This window comes from Euleptes europaea, chromosome 18, assembly GCF_029931775.1.
Source record: "Euleptes europaea isolate rEulEur1 chromosome 18, rEulEur1.hap1, whole genome shotgun sequence".
Lineage (NCBI taxonomy): Eukaryota > Metazoa > Chordata > Lepidosauria > Squamata > Sphaerodactylidae > Euleptes > Euleptes europaea.
The window spans coordinates 2059844-2065907 of record NC_079329.1 but is presented as its reverse complement, the minus strand read 5'-3'; the positions used below and the strand labels follow the sequence as shown (position 1 = coordinate 2065907).

The window sequence follows — 6064 nt, the reverse complement described above, 5'->3', positions numbered from 1 at the left end:
GTGCGTTTTTAAACGCTAAGGTTGTAAGGCGGGCTGGCCCTTCTCTGGGTCCAGCAGGGCTCCTGTGCCTTTCTCAGCTGCACATCGGGCAGAAACCATAGGCTGGAAGGGACCCCCAGGGTCATCTAGTCCAACCCCCTGCACGGTGCAGGGCATTCCAAGCTATCTCCCCCCCCACCCCCCCAGTGACCCCCACTCCATGCCCAGGGATGGCCAAGGTGCCCTCCCTCCCATGAACCACCTAAGGTCACAGCACTGCTGACGGATGGCCAACCTGCAGGGCTTCGCTTCCACCCACGGGGCTGCACGGGTTGAATGTCCGCCTGCCGCTGCTCGAACGGGAAGCAGGCCAAGCGCACCCCTCAACCGTTTCCCGGCTGTCCCGGGAGTCGCTCGGGGCCGCCCCCCCCCCGCTGCCGAGCCCGCCCGGCGTCCCCGTGCCCAGAGCGCGGCGCGCGCGGTGCCGTGCCCGGGCGTCGTGGGAGCGGCTCGGGCGCGCGTCCTGGCCCTCCTCCCCGCCCGGCCGGTGCCCTCGCTCACCTGTGGGGCGGCGGCGGCGGCGGCGGCGGGCCGGGGCGAGGCGGCCAGCAGGAGGCTGAGCGAGGCGAGGAGCAGGGCGGCGGCGGCGAGCGCCAGGGCCAGCAGCGGCGGCGGCAGGCGGGCGGGCGGCTGGCGGGGCCGGCGGCGCCTCCCCATGGCCGGGGCGGGAGCGGGCCGGGCGCTAGACGGGGCGGACGGGCAGCGGCAGCAGCGGCAGCAGCGGCGGCGGCGGCCGCGGGAGGAGCAGAGCAGGAGGAGGCGGCGGCGGAGGGGCGAGGCGAGGCCGCGTCCGGGCCGCTCGGCCGCCTGCCAGCAGCGGCGACGGGCCCGCACGGACGGGGCGGGGGGAAGCGCCGCCGCCGCCGCCGCCGCCGCCGTGTTTGGGAGCTGCGGCGCACGTGGCCGCCCCGGGGGCCCGGCAGCAGAGCCGCCCCGCTCGGCCCCCGGCGCGCCCCCCAACCCAGCCCAGCCCAGCCCAGCCCCCCCCCCCGGGAACTGCCTGCCTGCCGAGGAACAACAGGCCTGGGGCGGGACGGCGGGGCGGGCCTGGCGCGGCCAGACGCGCGCGGCTCCCGGCCCCCCGGGCACTTGGCGAACACGGCACTCCCGGCGCACGTCTGGACGGAGCCGCTGATCACGCATCTGGGGAAGCGGCCTTGGAGGCCAGAAAAGTTTTTGGGTTTGTTTGTTTTTTGCTGGACACCGCAGCTGCTGCTCTCCAGACGTCCCTGGTGCGTGTGGGTTGAGGACCTAGGGTTGCCAACTTTGGGTGGGGAAATTCCTGGAGATCCGGGGAGGGGAGGGGGCTGGGTGTGTTCCAGTGCCATAAAGTCCTCCCTCCGCAGCAGCCATTTTCTCCGGGGACCTGATCTCTGTCGTCTGCAGATCAGCTGTAATTCCGGGAGAGCTCCAGACCCCACCGGGAGGTTGGCAGGGCTGCGATTCCTCCATCTTCCTTTGAGGCTGGACAGCCTGGCACAAACTACGAGAATGCCCGGTTACTTGTGCTCCTTTTTGCACAATGCCCATAAAATGGGGCTTGCCACTCAGGTATGCCAGATATTTATAACTATTAAAGGGAGGGGGGCCTCTTCCAAAGTTACCTGGTGAGGGATTCTCACATTTTGTCTTGGGGAGGCGGAAAGTGGCGAGCGAACCCAATAAGCTGTTTTATACTGAATCAGACCCTCGTTCCATCCAGGTCAGTATTGTCTACTCAGACTGGCAGCGGCTCTCCAGGGGCTCAGGCCAAGAAAGGTCTTCCATATCACCTACTGCCCGGGCCTTTTTAAACTGGAGATGCCAAAGATTGAAATTGGGACCCTCTGGCTGCCAAGCGGAGACTCTACCAATGAGCCAAAGCCCCTTCTGAAAATCGTTTAGAAGTGGGTCACTCTTCAAAAAGTGTGGGCACAATTAGGCTCAACTGCTTTGGAACAGGCAGCCAGTTGCAGCAGCGAGGAATCGAACCCAGGGCAGCTGTATCCTCACTGCCCCACAAACACCTGTAGCTCTGGGTTGGGGCAGCAAAGGAGGAATGAGGCAGGAACTTAGACCCCTCACTCCCCAGCCCCTCTTGCACCTCTCTGCAAATGTGCCCCCCGTGTCCCCCAGCAGTTCCACCACATCCATCCCATCTCTGTGTCTGGCTTATTTACATATTTCATTTATATTCCACCTTTCTCCCCAGTAGGGACCCAAGGCAGCTTACATCCTTCTCCTCTCCTCCGTTTTCTCCTCACAACAACCCTGTGAGGTAGGAGAGGCACAGAGTGTGTGACTGGCCAAAGGCCACATCCTAGTATGACACCATTACCCTACACTGGATGCAATCCTATATATGCATTTGCAAAACTAAAGATTTTACATGCAACAGAATAGCCATGTTCCAACCTCCTCCTCTTATTAGTCAGCAACCAGTGAGTGATTAAGAAGCATTACTGGGAATGCTTCTTAGAAACCTGTAAGTTCCTTTGGATAAAAGGGTGTGTGTGGGGGGGGCTTCTCCATTGTTGCTTAGCATGAAATCACCAGGAGATAATTTCAAATGTTGCCCCTTGGGGGGGTACCTTCTTTCACCTTTCCGTGATTCACTGAGATGACCCACACCCCCACCTAAGGTAGCGTGGCCGAGCGGTCTAAGGCGCTGGATTTAGGCTCCAGTCTCTCTGGGGACGTGGGTTCGAATCCCACCGCTGCCAGATGCTTTTCTCAGCTGCTGCTACTGTAGGATTTTGCTGAGCTGCCGCGACTTCCAATGGGGGCGGAGGGGAGGAGGAGATTCCCGCTGCTGCATCTGCTCCGCCCAACCTCCGTCAATTCCCGCATTTCTAGATTCCAGCAGCCCTTTCTTCTCATCCAGCGTTGGTGGTATAGTGGTGAGCATAGCTGCCTTCCAAGCAGTTGACCCGGGTTCGATTCCCGGCCAACGCAGCTGATTTTCTTTCTCCTCTCCTGGTTCCCTCCTCCTCCTCCTTTTTGCCCACCCCCATCCAACCTTTGAGTTGCTAATTTGTTATAAAAGGCAAAGGATCTGCCTATGACCCGAACGGGCAAACTCTGGCTGAAAAGGGATTTTATGTCACTCTGGCTGGGTAGCAGGTTTATTTAAAGCCAGGTTGTGTGGGCGTGGGAATGAGTCTCCAGCTAACTTTGGCACGCTGGTGCCTCCGCAGCTTCCTGAACAGTTTCAGGATTCAAAGCAGAGGCCTGCTGACCAGCAATGTGTTTGTCCGTGGCAGATCTCCCCCCCCCCTTCCCACCACCCTCCTACCCAAATCACAGTCCTGGGGAAAGTTACAGCGTGTATGCTAGATTCAAGTCCGGTAGCGCCTTAGAAACCAACCAGATTTGGGGGTATGAGCTCTCCCCTTGCCAGACTGGAAACAGACAATCCTGGAATAGGTTCTCATGCAGGTATACAACAGACAGCCTCCCTCTGGGAATGGAGTTGATTCTACTGCCGCTTTGGAGCAAGAACAGTTGAAGGCTCCAATCATACCAGCACAAAACCAGGACAGAATTCTCTAACCTCTCCCCATAGGCTAATAATTGGCAGGAGGCAAGGACGGGGAGTCATGCAGAGATACAGCAGGAAGCCTCTGTGCGAGTCAGTATTCTCTCGAGACCCTTGGTTCCCCATGACTCGGGTTGGGAATTATTGTGCCAAGACTAGACATTTGGTACCTAAAATCTCCTGTTACAGACTTGCTCTTCCCCTTGTTGAAGCTTCTGCTGCATTCTTCCTTAGCCAGTGCCTTTGCGGCATTCCCCAAAACAGGCCTCGGCTCCTCCTTTGGGGGGCAGCTGGATACCCAGGGCAGGGAGAACTCCTCTGGCAGGAGCACACCGTGCCTAACTATCCCCTTGCGCTATGGACTGCTTTGGGCAAGGGAGGTGCCAACCCTTGCCCTATGAAATCTGCAGGTTGTTGGTCCCACTGTGGGCATCGATGGTGGGCCTTGCAGTGGCTTCTTCCAGAGCAGCTGGGCCACTTCCGTTTTCTAGCTGGTCATGTGTAGGGAACAAGTGCTTACAAAGCTCAAAGTTGGCCTGAAAAATCAGCCTTCCAACAGGAAACGTTGCAGACGCCACGGCTAGGGAAGTGCTGTGCCGTGTGTGTAAATAGGCACGTGACTGCATCCGAAGGGGCACCGAGAGCCGATTCCCGCACAGCCTGACGGTCTTGGCCCTTGCTATTAAAGCCAAACTGGAAAAACATAAGCCACAGGTTTTTGCCCCCTCTTCAAGACAGCAAAGAGATCGCTGGACAACCATCTACACACACTTCATTGCAATGGCCACAGAAGCTTGCTGGGTGGACTTGGGCCAGTCACACACATACACACAGTCTAACCTGCCTCACAGTGTTGTTGTGAGGGAAAAAATTACTTTGGGCCTCCACTGGGGAGACAGACAGGATGTAAATATATAAACAGGCTGCAAAATCCAGCCTCACATACAGCCGTCCCCCCAATTCTCATAATTTAAACATTCCTGTTTACTATCCCAAGACATCAGGCATGTTAACAGGAGTAATTTAACATGTACACTGATGGACAGATTGTCACAGAAGATACCACACATCCCCAATCACGCATTCCTGGCCTTCTAGAAATTGAAGTCTTCCCAAACTTTTAAGGTTGTCATCTCACTGAATTTTAGTATATCCTCATTCTCTTTGTATTTTATGTTGTATTGTCTTTGGTGGTATGTAATATCCTGTGGTAACCTGCCCTGAGCCCTACTTTGGCAGGGGGGAAGGTGGAATATAAATAAAATATTATTTTTAAAAGGTGTGCCTATTTGAGGGTTTAATTTTTTGCAGCTAGATTTGAGCCCAGTGTGTGTGTTAAGTGCGGACAAGTCGCTTCCGACTCATGGCGACCCTATGAATGAAAGTCCTCCAAAATGTCCTATCTTTGACAGCCTTGCTCAGATCTTGCAAATTGAAGGCTGTGGCTTCCTTTATTGAGTCAATATTGAGCCCAGTAGCACTTTAGAAAACAAGATTTTTTGAGGGTATGGCCTTTTGGGAGTCGAAGGGAGGGATGCTCATACCCCCCAAAATCTCATTTGTCTCTAAGGTCCTACTGAACCCCAGCACAGCTACCCTGGAGATGTGGGAGGGAGGTAGTTGTTAATTTCCTGCGTTGGACTAGATGACCCTGGTGGTCCCTTCCAACTCTATGATTCTATGAAACTATTTTTTTTCTGATGTTCTCGAAGTATTTTTTTTACATCCTATTGCAAGCTACCTTGAGGTCTTGAAACAGCAGAAAAGGTCAAACGATTTACAAGGAAGTTCTGTAGCGAACACAGTCCAAATTAATAAAAAAGTTTTTATTTTTTCCCCCTGAAAGGTACAGGTTTTGCACTACCAGAAAGCAAGAATTTCAAACACCCAACGAAATGATTTTAAATAGTCCTCGAGCCAACATAAGTCACACTTCCCCCCCCAGCACAAAGTGGAAATGAAAGTAATGTCAGACTGCGCATACGTGCCCCCCCAATAATGGGAACAGAAAAGGGACCCAGGAAATGACTCAACTTTTAACATGCTATGCAGGAAAAATATGTTTGCCAACTTGACAAAAGTTTAAGAGTTTAAAAACAATTTCAAGAGCTTTTTATTCCCAGATTGAAAGAAAAATACCACAGAAAGCACGTAAAAAGTCAAGAAATTTTGTAGTTTTTTAAAACATAAATAATATCTGGCGGACACACAAAAAAAGCATTTTGTATAACTGCAGCTGGAAAAGGGGACACCAAAATCAGAACTGTGGGGAGCTGGATTTTCCTCCCTGATTCTGAAAAGATCAGATTTGGCTTCTTCATCTTGCTAACAGCAGAGGGCGGGTGTTTTGCTGCCCCCAAGTTGCAAATGAGGTTAACTCCCATAGGGTACACATGGGGGCTTTTATTAGGTAGTCTGAGTGATTATTTACAAGAGATTTTTTTTTTAAGGTAAAAATGCCAAAAGCGGCAGAACGTGGAGCTTTAAACTCCTCTGTTGAGAAAAAAA

At 54.0% G+C, this 6064-nt stretch overlaps 2 non-coding genes across 2 annotated transcripts; both read left to right on the top strand.

The window, feature by feature from the left end:
- The first annotated feature begins 2659 nt into the window (after positions 1 to 2659).
- Positions 2660 to 2741, top strand: TRNAL-UAG (transfer RNA leucine (anticodon UAG)). Its single transcript has one exon. It is a non-coding gene; the product is annotated as a tRNA-Leu (tRNA).
- Positions 2742 to 2901: 160 nt separating this feature from the next.
- Positions 2902 to 2973, top strand: TRNAG-UCC (transfer RNA glycine (anticodon UCC)). The gene has a single exon. It is a non-coding gene; the product is annotated as a tRNA-Gly (tRNA).
- The last annotated feature ends 3091 nt before the right edge of the window (positions 2974 to 6064 follow it).